Genomic DNA, 14,458 nt, shown 5'->3' with positions numbered 1-14,458 from the left:
AGGACCTCCCCAGGTGGTAAATCCACAACCCCAACCCCTCTCCCCCAGGCCTCACGTCAGGCTCTGCTCTCAAATCCCTGAGCACATGCCAGGGAAGTTTTCCTGAATAGGAGGCTTCTAAAACTTGATCATATTCTGCTTTGTGGTTGTTATTTCCTGCGCTAATGTTCTTTAAATTCCTGATGAGCAGGGCTCTGGTCTATTATTTTCCACCTCATCTCAGTTACTCTGGGCCCTTAGACGCTGCTCAATAACTGTTAGCTCATCTCAAAAGAAGTATTCCATCCAGTGGGTCATCCACTAGTAAGTCAGCTGTACGTGTGGCTGACCAATTGGAAACAAATTCCATGAACGGATGAGTGAGGACAATGAACTATAATCTAGGGCTGGTTCTTTCTGCAAACTTCTCCATTGCTGCCATTCCGAGCTCAGTTCCACCTCTCACTCTGGAGTATTGGAAATTAGGAACTGTACATGTACGTATTCTCCCCGAGGATTGAGGGCTAACAGTTTCCAAAGCCCTCAGGAGTTCTCTGTGCTTGGAAAAGAGTATGCATGAACCTGTCAGCAATCATCAGCAGCGGATGGGTATGGAGTCTTTGTGGAAGTGGCAGCTGGTAGGAGGGCTGCTGTCAGAGGAAGAATTAGAGCTGTGCCCTTGTGCAGGACCTTTGTCCCTTCTTTGGAGCTAGTGTAGAATATGGAGGGCCCTGCAGTGAAGTGAATTCTGAGAATTCACACTTTTAAAAAATCAAAGGTCTTTAAAGAAAGTCAACACTGTGATTTGGAGATTTAGGACACCTCTTTTGGATGAGCAATACAGTCACCTTGGCTCCTTTCCTGCAACTTAAAGTTTCTGTGATGTGTGGGCAGCTCTGCTAAAAAATTGAAGCCATAAGAAGTGAGGTTTTGATATTACCTTTACTTTTGATGTTTGTGGTTCTCTCTCTTTCTCACACTTTATTCTAGACATCAGAAGAGGAACTTATTTAATTGGGCAAAAGTAATTGCTCATATGAGTTGACAGATTTCATGGTCCTCTTTAAAAATCTTTAAAATAGAAATTAACAAAAGGAAATGTTGTGACCCTAATAAGTTGATCACATCAGGATAAAGGACAGCACAATTATTTGTGGAGTTCCTACTATAGAATACAAGGTAATGAGGAACCATTTTATTTAATCACAGAGCCTTCTTGAATTACTTCTTTCATTTATGCCATGAAGAATTGGTCAGTTTACAAAAACATAATAACCAGAAAGATAAATGAGGGTGACTACGAGATTCCTGTGGTCCTTCAGGAATATTCTGATTTTGACAGCCTGACAATATTCATTTCAACCTATTGTTGCCATGACACTGCGATCTTTTGTTGACTCTTTGGCAGGAAGAAAAATACTAATTCTTACATTTCTAAGTCTTTAATTAATCTGAACAGAGGGACTATTAATATAAATCATTAACCACCATAGAATAATAATACTAATTATTATATGGGTCTTCCTGTGTGCTACAGATTGCTCATAGTGGTTTACTTATATTTACTTGTCTGATTCTTACAAAGACCCTTGAGGAAGGTGATGTTTTTATTCCTGTTTTGTAGTTGAAGAAACTGAGGTGCCGACAGGCTGAAAAATGTATTCAAGGTCTCACGGTGGAGCCAGTTTTGAAGCTTCTGAGGACAGCTGCAGAGACTGTGTGGGTGTCCCCTGCCTTGTGACCTTCTAGGAATGGACCCCTTGTTCTACAGTGCCAAGTTTATTTTCTTATCATATTCTATTCTTTTTCCCTATGCTTTCTGTTTTTTGCAGTTTATTCTCCAAACAGCAGTTAGAGAAATACATAAATTAGCATGTGTGTGTACGTGTGTGTGTGTGTGTGTGTATGCGTGTGCCCTGGGGATTGAACCCAGAGCCTCCCTCTGAACCTCATCCACAACTCTTTTTACTTTTAATTTTTGAGACAGGGTTTCCTTAAGTCACTAAGTTGCTCAGGCTGGGCTTGAACTTATGATCCTCTTCCCTTAGCCTTCCAGAGTTCTGGGATTGTGAGCATTGGCTACCATGGCCATCTTGCAATTTTTTATAACAGTAAAACAGGTCATGTGGCTCTCTGGCTTATACAACACTCCCATTGCTTCCTGTCTTGTTCAAACCGTAATCCAATCTCGCACTTAGGCCAGTGGGGCCTCCACATTGTGCTGCCGCCCACCTATCTGGGCTCATATCTCCCTCGTTCCTTTATCCATCCTGGCCTTTCTATTCTGGGAACAACCCTGGTCCATTCTCCCTTCAAGGCTTTGCGTTTGCTATTCTCTCTGATTTACATTCTTTTACCCGAGACCTTTGCTTGCCGTCTTTTGATCCCTACTCAGATCTCTGCTCAGGTAGCACCTCTGTGGCATAATCTGGAGTAGTCATCGCATTGCCTAGCATTCCCCATTCCCTAATTGTTTTAATTCCTTTATGACACTGCGCTATCAGACAATTCATTTTTCATATATTTGCTTTTTTTTTTTTTTTTACCAGGGATTGAACTTGGGTCCCTGTGCTTAGCGAGGCAGGCGGTGGAACCACTGAGCCAAATCATATATTTACTTGATGCTTGTTATTGCTTTTAGAACATAAACCCCAGGACAGCCAGGGTTTTACTCGTTTTGTTCACTGTTTATAACTCCCGTGACAAGAACAGAGGGTTGCATAGTGTCAGCGCCAAAAAGTACTTGATAAGTGAATGAATTAATCAATGAATAGATTTGATGAAATATCGCCTTGGGGAAGAGAAATTTTTGGTAAAGCAAAAATTAATGCAAAAAAGACACTGGTATGCTATGTCTCCCTTCTGTTATTCCCATGCTTTTCAGGTTTTGGTTTAACAAAGAAGATCATGTAAATAGCACAACCTAAAATAAGTACAGTATTGCTGAAAGCTTCTCTCACTAGGTAGACAGTTTTACAAGGTGCTAGAAATCACTGACATCCTGATTCAAGTATGAAAGGATGATTTTTCCTCTGTGAAAATGTCTAATCTTTCTTTGGAATAACAGCACTTGTAGGTTTGTGAATAAGAAGAGAATGTCATGATAAAGAACATCTAAAGGGATCACCACTAAAATGAAGAAACTAAGAAAGAGCTAATGAATTAATATTATATGTGATTGTAGTTCAGATCAGTATAACTTCTTTCCTGTCTGACAGAGCTCAGGATGGTGTCTGGGTGGTGCACAGGCAAAAACAGATGTGTTCAGAAGCCAGAATCCCCCCGATCATGTAGCGATGCCGTTGCAGATGTGGGATCTCAGTCACAAAGACCAAGTTCATTGGCAACAGTGATGCAGCAGGGTGACTGGCGTTCCTGCCTAGCTCACTGCGCTTTTTGCTGATGAGGAAACTGAAAACACTATTTAATTCTTTGTGGAATTAGAAATTTATTCTCAAGGCATCGTGGAGATTTTCTGCCATGAGTCTATAGTGGTCACTGTTCAAATTTTACTCATTTTGAGTAAAAGCAGCCATTGAGGCTTTGCAGGATGGGTGGTTGATCTCAAAGGGACTGTTGGAAAAACCATGGCAGAGTAGTCTCAGGCTGTTCCCTAGATTCCCTTTTGGGGCAGTGCGGGAATTATTCTATGCAATAACATTGTCCCAGTCCCCTGGGTGGCTATATGAAAAGCACTCTAGACTCAAAAGCTTACAGACCACAGAAGAGTATTCCTTACAGTCTTATAGCCTGGAAGCCTAAGACTGGGATGCTGGCAGACGATGCATCTGGGGAGAGTTAGATTCCTGATTCACAAATGGCCGTTTTCTTACTAATCCTCTCTAGGTGGAAAGGGGCAGATGAGTTCCTTTGGCCCTCTTTTATAGAGCACCGAGTCTACAACAGATATCAGAAATGATGGGACCAGGACAGTTTACTCAAAGAACTCAGTCATGTGGCATGTTTTCCCTCTCATTGTAACTACCTCCTCATCCTTCCACGATGTGACGGCATTTGTGAACAGGAAATTAAACATGCAAGGGAAATTATGGGAAATAAAGTTAAACAGAATCTCAAATCTTTGAGTGTCTCTACTCTGAGGAGCTACATATTTCTCAGTAAAAGTATGTTCTATTTTCCTTAACCATATATAGCCACACTGGGATTCATGACACTTGATCAGTATTATTTCATTAGTTGAAAATATCTAGCAGTTTATTTTAAGACATGCAAGTGAGGAAAGAATTGAAAATTCAAGCAATAAAGTCCAAACACAACAAATACCCCTAACTGACATTCCTCCCTGCAGAATATTGGAAACTTCCCTGAAAATTTTCTAATTGGAGCCACGGATCAGATAAATCCGACAGCACATTTCAAATGGCTTGGGCAGTTCAAGAACATGCTGAGACTCTGTGATCTAGGTTGTTTGGCCTAAGGATTTGAGGAGGCAAATAGAAGCAGCTGCACTAAGGATTTTCTGCAATTAGATTCATGCAGATTCTGGAAGTTGCTTATTAGGTCTGTCACTTTCAATCCATCTAGCATTTTCACATTCCAGTTATGTTGCTGGTTGCTCAGCAGGGTCAGTGGTTTTCCTTTTACCTGCTAGACAGCATTGTACAACTGTGAAGGCTTATCTGCTGGAGGCAGGATGCACAATTTGGCTGCCGATTGAAAAGTGCATGGATTTTTGATTTGTCTGTGTGAGACAGCACAGACTCTTCCTAGGTGTTCCAGTTTGGACCAGTTCAAGACTTAAGTATCTTTTCCAAGTTGTTCTAAGCTTATTCATTTTTTTTTTATAAATGTCCTTTCCTCTGGTACTTCATATAGTACACAAAGCCAAAGGTAAAGGAAGGTAAAAAGGTAAAAAGGAAAACTATAGGAAGCTAGTTTGCCTATTTTGTTTCATCACCTGCCTAGTATTAATTCAGAAAGCTATAGTCTAAACTAAATGCCAGCCTGACTCCTTCAAATTCTGTTAAATGTGAGGTCCCTCAATATTAACGATCATATCTCGTCTCAGAATGTGCTAAATTTTAGCATGTTTCTCCCTTCCTCCTCTCTTCCTAAAGACCTGTTCTATAATGTTAGCCTTCAGTTGGACAGAGGAATATTGAATTCAGACATTCTGAAGAATTCTACATCTACCCTCCTTCTTTCCTAGATTTCTTCCCTTCCCAACCTGGTCATTCAGTCGGCCATATATTTCCAATGCAGATTTGGCAAATGGATTTGATGGCGATTTTGCCTCTCCTGTTCCTCCTCCCTTGTGAGGTACTTACGTGAGATCATGCTAAGAAATACTAGGTCCTTGGGACTTTGCAACCCTCAGAGATTCCTACTCGCTCATGTTTTGTGTATTTTTGCATTTATATCTGACCTCTAGACTTAGAGAGCAATGTTTTCCAGGGGGAGACAGATGATCCTGAGCCAGAGTTTACTGATTTTCTCTAGCTTGTTTCATTTACATCTCTGCTTAAGAATTTAAATTTGCCACAAGATGGTAACCAGATGGACCTGTGTTTTTTACAACATAATTCTAAAATAATGTCATGGCAGAGACAGGGATTGATCTGAGAAGACAAAGTGGCTGTTTTTTCCCTCCTTCAAGCAGCAATTGTGAACTGGGTCCTGCAAACACATAGTCCAGCCCACGCATTTTGCCAAGTGGTTCCCATAGATGCTTTTTTGCACAGAAGTAGGGGGAGGGTTGAAGGTGCAAAATTGCAGGGAAAGTGACTCCTCCACTAAGGGCAAGGCCATTTGGAAGGAAGAACAGTAAAACAATCCTGTGAAATTGGTAGAGTCATCAGGTAAAAGCTAGTGGATGTTTTGCCTCTCAAAATTCAGTTTCCCATTTCTGGATGCTAGTTTAAGACATGCTTAGATTCTGCCTTTTAAGTTTTTGACAGAGAGTGCTATAGAAGCAGGAAGTGACAACAGCTAGGTTGTTGAAAATGAAGCAGCAAGAAAAGGGATCATTTGAAAGTTAACTTGAAGTGCTTGAAACTTATGGGAAAAACAGTGGATGTGAAGAAATGAGTTGGATTCTGGCCACTTGTCTGAACTGAAGAGCAAATACTTTCCATCTCCATCACCTGGCCTCCAAAGCGCTTTCCTGACCTGTATCACCACTGTGGAACATAGATTTAATCTGCGCAGGGCAGCAGCCCATGTGGTGAATGATGACTGAACTGTTGAGGTCCAGAGGTCAGACTTAGAATTTGAGCTTCCTAAGGTTAAATTCTTTCAAGTTCCAGAATCGTCTCTCTTCCTTAATGGAAACCAGAGGGGAAGAGAGGCGGGTATGATGGCTGCCTCTGGAATTTGAAGTCCTCTGAGGACTTTTCAGGTGCCATTTTGGAAATATTTGAAGAACATCAGATATTGAGCTCTTTAGGATCCTAATTTCAAAAACCGTTGGTTTTAAATACAGTACCCAGGATGAGTTAGAATTATTACCAGATACTCACATGTGCTTTTGCACACATGACAGGAGGATCCTGATGATTTGCAGAAAGCTTGGTGAAAAGTAATGGAAATCAGGAGTTGAGATTAAAGAATTGATGACTTCTTACTGGAGTAGAGAAGCTGAGGGAGTTTTTCATCTTGATATCACCATATTAGGAAACATAATAGTTGACTGATAAGTAAAATATTTTGAAAAAAGAAATGAAAACTGACTTCTGCTGGGAAGGTGGAGTAGTAAGTTCTGGTAAGTACAATCAAAATTCCTAGAAATTACACATAAAATAAACATAGAAGAATCAGAAATATGCAGGGAAGAAGGCTGACAACCCAGGGGACCTAAATTTGAGTTTAACACATTAATTACACCCCTGGGTTTCTTCTTTGTCTCATCTATTCCATATTGAGAGATGAAAAATGTGATAATCTAGAAATGGCAATAACACATTAAAAAGAGTATTTTAAAACATCCCAACAGAAGTCAAATTTCACTACCCTATGCAAAAGACCAGGAAAGGGACAATTTAGCAAGAATCAACAATCTATATCTGTATACTCTAAGCAGGGCCATGGAAGAAATGATGACTTCAATCTCACTCAGGGAACAAAGGCTGAGGAGGGAGCCTCACAAAGCTCCAAGTCCACCTCGCATCGTTGAGACGTCCCCTCACTTCTCCGCTGTGGCTCTTGCAGAGGAGGAAGAACGGAGAAGCAAGACTTTCCCCAGTGGAAATCAGCCTGCCCTCAACATAGTGTCCACGGAGGTTGGCTGGGCATACAGAGCTTCTGCCCCCAGGCGCCTTCCCATCTCTGGTGTTGAAGGGGTCTCAGTGGGGTTCACACCTGTGTTAAGGAAGTGGACCTACCTCTGCTCTCTTTGCGTGATAGAAGCAGAAGAGGCCAACCACAACAGAAGGGTTAGCTAAGGTTCATAATCCTATAATGAGGACAAAACAGATAGATTTCAGTAGAAGGACCCGAATGACAGAGGTGTTCCATTTATTTGACAAAAGCTAAAAAGCGATCATGATTTAAATGCTTCAATAAACAATTATAAACATACTTGAAATAAATGGCATGAAACAGAAAGCATCAGCAAAGAAACAGAAGATATAAAGAAGAAACAAGTAGGAACTTTAGAAATGAAAAATACAGTTACTAGAATAAATAGCTTGATGAATGTTTTCACTTGTGCAACAGAGAGGACAGAGGATCAGATGAATGCCTGCAGAACAGAAAGCATTCAACCTGAGCAACCAAAAGAAAATAGACTGGAAAAAATAAAAAAGCAGAGGGCTTCAGAGACGTGTGACACTGTAACAAAAGATCTAACATATGTCATCGGAGCAGCACATGACAGGGGGAAGAGGGTGCTGCCAAAAAAGTGCTCAAGTAATTAATGCTGTAAAATGCCCCAAGTTTTGCAAACAACTCAAACTTACAGAATAAATCAAAAGAGAGCTATGAAAAACCACATTCATGTAGCATGTAAAAATTAAAGTCAATAAAAATGTCCTGAATGTAGCCAAAGGCAATGATACTTTATGTATGGGGAAAGGATTAGAAGGATTAGATGTCTTATTAGAAACTACGGTAGGGAAAAGAGAGCAGAGAATGGAATTACTGTGAGAAGGAGAAAAAATGGAAACAAAGTGTTTGTAAGTAGGGAGGGGTAGAGGGGTTGACTGGAGGGCAGGGGAATGGGGAAAAAAAGAACCCGGGTGGATTATGTAAAGGTGTAGATTTCCAATGATAAGTGTCCCTACATTGTATACCTTAAATGTACCGATAAAATTAATTAATAAAAAAGAAACTACGAAAGCGGAAGGAAGTAGCAAGATATTTTTTAGTTGCTGAAAGAAACTACAATAACGCTACAAGCAGTGAAAATATCTGTCAGGAATGAAAGGGAAAATAAGACTATTTCAGTTGAAGAAAAATAGAGAATTTGTCAGAAGCAGGGAAAGAAACCTAAAAGAATGGCTAAAGGAAATTCTCTAAAGAGGAAATTTTGGGACATCAAGGAGGAATAAGAGCAGAGTAAAAACACAGTGCAATAGGCTTTCCTCAGTTTAAGTTTCTGAATTATGTCTGGAAATTGAAGTAAGAAAGATGTCTGTGTTTCTAAATGCATATAGAGAAAACTAAGATAATATAAACAGGGGTCATAGTGAGGTGACCCAGAGAGAAGTAAAGATTCTATATGTTGCTCATATTGGTAAAGTGATACTCATGGATTATGGCAAGATGCACATAGCCTAATGCACTGAATAAGCACTATACCTGCTATGCAAAAAGATGTACTTAAAGCACTATAATGTCAAACAGAATTCTAAGGATTGCTTAAATAATTCATAGGAGAAAAAAATAAGACAAAACAAAAAAAGAATATAAACAGGAAATGAAAAACAAAATGCCAGACTTAAAACACACCACATCAATAATTACATTATATATATATATGATCTAAATACATGGATTAAAAGAAAAGATTGGCAGGTTAAATTGAAAAGCATGCCTTAATTATACACTGTCTACAATGAACTCACTTAAAATGTAACTATATGGACAGCACGAAAATGAAATAATAAAAAGAGATATAGTATGCAAACATTAGTCAAGGGAAAGCAGAAGAGGCTGTGTTCACATCCCATAAGGAGATTTCAAAGCAAGAAAATGCGCCCAAAATGGAGAGGGACATTATACAATGATTAAAAAAAGAGTTGCTCCACCAGGATGTCATAGAAATCCTGCATGTGCATTTAAGTACAGAACTATACACGATGTAAGGCCAAAATTGATAAGGCCATGGGCCGGGGATTTACCTCAGTGGTGCTGCACCTGTGTTGTAAGCACAAGGTCCTGAGTTCAATCCCCAGAACTGTCAAAAAAAAAAAGAAAGAAAGAAAGAAAGAAAGAAAGAAAGACAAACCTGATAAGACCATAGTATCCTTAAAGATTGCATGACAACATAGTAAAGATGTCAGTTTTCTGCCAGTGGAAGTTTTTATGAAAACTACAGGTAGATTTTTTTTGTTTTGTTTTTGGAAGATATAGACAGTATTACTCTAAAATGTATGTGAAAAGGTAAAGAAACTAGATTGTCTAAAATAATTTTGAAGGAAAATATAATGGGAAGAATCAGTAAAACTGATTGTAAGACTTATTATATAGCTACAAGAATCCAGACGGTGTGATACTGGCAGAAAACAGACCCATAGATCAATGAGATAGAACAGAGAGTCTGGATTAGACTCACACAAACATTCCTGATTGATTTTTTTTTTTTGATGTAGATGCAAAAACATTCAAGGGAAGAAAGACATCTTTTTCAATACATCATGAGAACAAATGGACATTAGAAGAAAAAAAAAATCTACTTTGGCCTGAGTCTCATGACTCTTAGAAAAATTAATTCAAAATAGATCAGAGGCTGAAATTTAATACATAAAATCATGAAAGTTGTAGAGAAGAACATGAGAGAAGACATTTGGAGTCTATGGGAAGACAAATAATTCTCAGACATTGTTCCAAAACTGCAATTAATAGGAGGAAAATTGGCAAGTAGCATTTTGTAGAAACTGAAAACTTTTGTTCTATGAAGGAGCCTAAGAGGATGAGAAGATAATCTACGGATTGGAAGAAAAGTTTTGCAAACCACACATTTCATAAAGAACTAGTATGTAGAATATACAAAGAACTTTTAAATCTCAACAATAAAAACACAGCTAAGCAAGCAGAAATCCCAAACCAAAAGCAGCCAGTGATTAAATATGCAAAAGACATGGAGAGCTACCTCGCAGAAGGGACACAGTTGCCCGAATGAGCACACGGAAAGATGTCTGGCATCATTAGCCACTAGGAAAATACAAATGAATACCACAAAGTGCTATCGCTACAAACCCATCAGAATGATTCATATAAAAGAGAGAGGGAGAGAGAGAGAAACAAAGCAGATCAGTGACAAATCCCAGTGCTCACAATAAGAAAAGAGAGCAAATCACTGACATCGCCATGGCAGTCTAGAAAATAAGCTGTTTCTTTAAAAATTAAGCATTCCAATACTGTATGCCTCAGAATGCACACTTCTGGGCATTTATTCCAGAGGAATGAAGATTCTACTCATGTAAAAACCTGTACCAGAATGGTGATAGTGGCTTTACTTGTAATAGGCCCTACCATGAACAGCTCAGATGTTTGTCAGTGAGTGAATGGTTAAACAAATTATCATACATCTATACCATGGAATAGTGAGCAATGAAAAGTAATGAATTATTAGTACATGCAACAACATTGGAGAATCTCCAGAGACTTATGCAAAGAATTATGTATCCCAAAAGATTATATACCATGTGATTCCATTTATAAAACTTTGTCAGAATGACAAAATTCTAGGAATGGGGACTATATTATTGGTTTCTCAAGGGGTTCAAAAGGGAATCGGGAAGCAATAGGGAAAAGGGTGAAAATGTAAAAAGCAATCTTATATGGTGATGGCCATTTATATCTTGATAATATTAATGATGACAGTATCCTAGTTTTTTTTTTTTTCTTGGTACTGGGGATCGAACTTGGGTCCTTCCCGCTTGTGAGGCAGGCAGTGGTACCACTGAGCTAAATCTCTGGCCCCTGGTTCTGATATAGAGGTTTCTTTTAAAAGTTACCACTGGGAGAAAAGGTACCTAAGTAAGGGTACACTGCATTTGTGTTTTTTTACAGTTTTGCGCAATTCTATAGTAATCGTCAAAAGCTCAAAGAAAAACAAGCAAATACTTTCTCAAGGGGCAAAGTAAAATGAAACTTACCCCCAAATTTCACAACATTATTATCAGCTCTGAAACAAGACTTGAGCTGACGGCTTTCGTATACAGAGTTTAATCATCGTGACTCACATAAATGTGAAATATTTTCCTCATCCTAGGCTATATGGTGAGGTTTGCAAGTAGCTTACAGTTTGCAGACATGAAAGGAAAGCCGGATCTCCACGTATGTTTCCCTCTTGACCACAGTCATGGTTCCCTGTTCCTAGCACTGCCATGAACAGTTCAGAAAATTCTGCTTCTGCACATTTTCCCACCGTTTCCCTTAAGGCCATTAACATTTCTCCCTCCTTTACTTCCTCTATTCCAGCTTCTGCTGCCATCCTAACTCCTCAGCAAACACATCACAGCAGTGTGTAATCAGGTGTGAATGCTGGGTTTCTTTATTTTTCTTTGGTTTTTTTTAGGTACCAGGGAACGAACTTGAGTTCTCCGACTTGCAAAGCAGGTAGCAGAACCACTGAGCTAAATCCCCGGGCACAGTTGGCTTTCTTTCTGGATGTCTTGTATTAAAACACACACAGACACACACACACACATAAGCAAAAATAATTTAAAATCAATTACACATGACCCTTAGATGATGAAAAATCCCAATAGACCCATAGTGAATTGAAAATTTTGTAAGTAGAAAATGCACTTAATGCATCTACGCTACCAAGCATCCTCACTTAGCAACACAGCACACTGTAGGGAGAGGATTACTTGTTCACCTTCTGGTTGAGGGCTTGACTTGGAGGGGCAGCTTGCTGAGGTGGCCATAGACTGCCCAGAAGGACTAACACTGCAGTGTTTCTTCTGCATATGCAGAACTTTTGCAACATTGTGAGGTCAAAAATTATAAAGTTAAAAAATTGTAAGTGGAGCCGCTGTAAGTCAGGGACTGTCTGTACTCTCCTACTGGTAAGTGCTTGGGAAGATCCAGGTGGTCATCTGCAAAACGTGGTTACGAAGGTAAGGGAAAGGAAGAGGGCCAGGGCAGGTTCTCTCTGATTCTCCCTTTCTGGACCTTAGGGAAGGAGAAAGAGACAGGGCTCCTGCTTGCCACCAACTCTCTCCTCCCTGTGGTCCTCTTCTAATTTGTGAGTAAAGATTTTAATGAGACTATTAATTGTAGTACATTATTTTGTGTGTAAATGTCCTTTTTAATGAAGTAAATTAATCAAATGGTAGCTGAAAATCCCTACCTCCTAATTTTTCATGGATTTAATGCACTAACTTGCTTGGCTTGTTTTCGCATGGTGTTTTTCAGCAGCATGCCTCTGAACACTTGGTGAAAAGGTATGTTTTGTGAATTTGCAGGGCATGATGGGTTACATTTAACTAGTGCCATTCATCCAACTGTCTTCTCATGCTGCCTTTTCCTTTACACTTACTGGGTTTTTTTCCCCACTACTGCCAGAACTCTGCCCCTTGTAACTGAGCTCATAGTGCCTTCTCTTAACCAGACTCAAGAAACTCGGCCAAATGTCACCATCTTAGCCAATTTTCAGCGTTTGGTCTGATCATACACTTTACTTGTGAACTCGCCTCATATTTTTAGGCTGTCCTCCCCCGTTTCTTCTTTATCTGGGGCTGCAAACTGTCTAGCTTACAATCTGCTTTAGCCTTTCAAACTTAACACGTCATTAACAAGCTAGAATGGTCCCAGGCCTGTCCCTTCTCCGGCTTTTCACGTTATTAATGGAGACTGCAGTCTCCTAATTGTTCAGGCCAAACACTTTGTACAGTACTCTTTCTTATCTTCTTCACATCATATCGATCATCAGCAAACTCTGCTTGCTGTTCTTCCAAGCACCTTGAAAGTTTGAGTATTTTCACTTCTGTCCTTATCATGCTCCTGTAACTTATTTTCTCCAGCTTGGATTATTGTAATAGTCTTTTTTTTTTGGTCTCTGTTTCTACTAAGAGTGACAGTGTTACGTTGTAAGAGGTTTGTCACTTCTCTGCTCAAAACCCTCTTGAAGCTTTCTGCCATGGCCAACGTCACTGTCTCCTTCTCCTCTCTCCTCCTCTCCTTCACTGTGACACAGCCACACCTCCTCCTTTCTCTTCTGGATCACGCCACACTGTTTCCAGTTTCAAAGCCTTATATTTGCCCTTGGTGCTCTGTGTGAAATGTGCTCCTCCAGCCGCATGGCTGAGACAAGATCTTCCCTGGCCACCTAGCTGACATCAAAACTCCTCTCTCATGACTCTTCATCCGTCTTTTTTCCTGCCATGTTCTTTTTTTCTTGCTTACAGCGCGTTCTGCTATTTCACACAGTATATATTTAACAACCTTGTTTTGCATCCTTTTCTTCCACTAGGCTATGAGTTCAAGGGACAGATATTTTTACTTTCTTTTCAGTTGTTGCTCCAATGCCACTTTTCAGAATCTAGACTGGTGCCTAGAACACAGCAGACACACAATAACTATTTGTGTAGGAACTGAATACGTGATTCTTTCCTCTGTCCTTCTGCTTCTCTACTTCTCTTCTGTCCTCTTCCTTCTTGGCTCTGCTTTTCCCCCGGTTCATAAATGTGGACGTCTTCCTCCAAGATGCTGTCACCTCTTTTTATTGCACTCTTCTGTTCATTCCTTTCTTCCACCAGCACTTTTCCCTTTGCTATTGGCCTTGCCTTTGAGAAGCAGTCACTGCTCCCTGAACTTGAACTTTCAGAGGCACTGATGAGGGTTAGGGGCTGTTATGCAATGTGGGGTAAGAGGAGGGCAGCAAACATTCACACAGAGATGGTTTCCGAAGTGTTTATGGTAATGACTGTTAGTTTTACTTTGTGTGGTAGGAATAAGGATAGTGCCCCCTTTTCTTCTATTTGGTAGTCTTCTTAGGGGTAAGAATCACGCATTATTCATGTTTGTATTTATCCACCCTTCCCTTTTCCATCCACCCATTTTCCTTCTTCTTCATCAACAGGTACTTGCAAGGTACCCACGATGGGCCGGGTCCATAGATATCAGAATGTAAAGACAAGGTAAAGACAGAGATGGGATTAAGAGTAACCAGAAGAACTCAAGTATTTCTGATTATGTAGGTCAAGGATGTGGCAAAGAAAAGACCAGCGGGCAGACGATTCTGGTAGCATGGTCAAGAATTGTCTACCTTACCGAATGCAATACATACGATAGCTGAATGAACGATTGAATGAATGAAGAACCTGACTTGTCATACAAGGAAAGGGTG

The sequence above is a fragment of the Fukomys damarensis genome, unplaced genomic scaffold, assembly GCF_012274545.1.
Source record: "Fukomys damarensis isolate Sample0158 unplaced genomic scaffold, DMR_v1.0_HiC HiC_scaffold_10, whole genome shotgun sequence".
Lineage (NCBI taxonomy): Eukaryota > Metazoa > Chordata > Mammalia > Rodentia > Bathyergidae > Fukomys > Fukomys damarensis.
Note: the sequence above shows the minus strand (reverse complement) of the source record.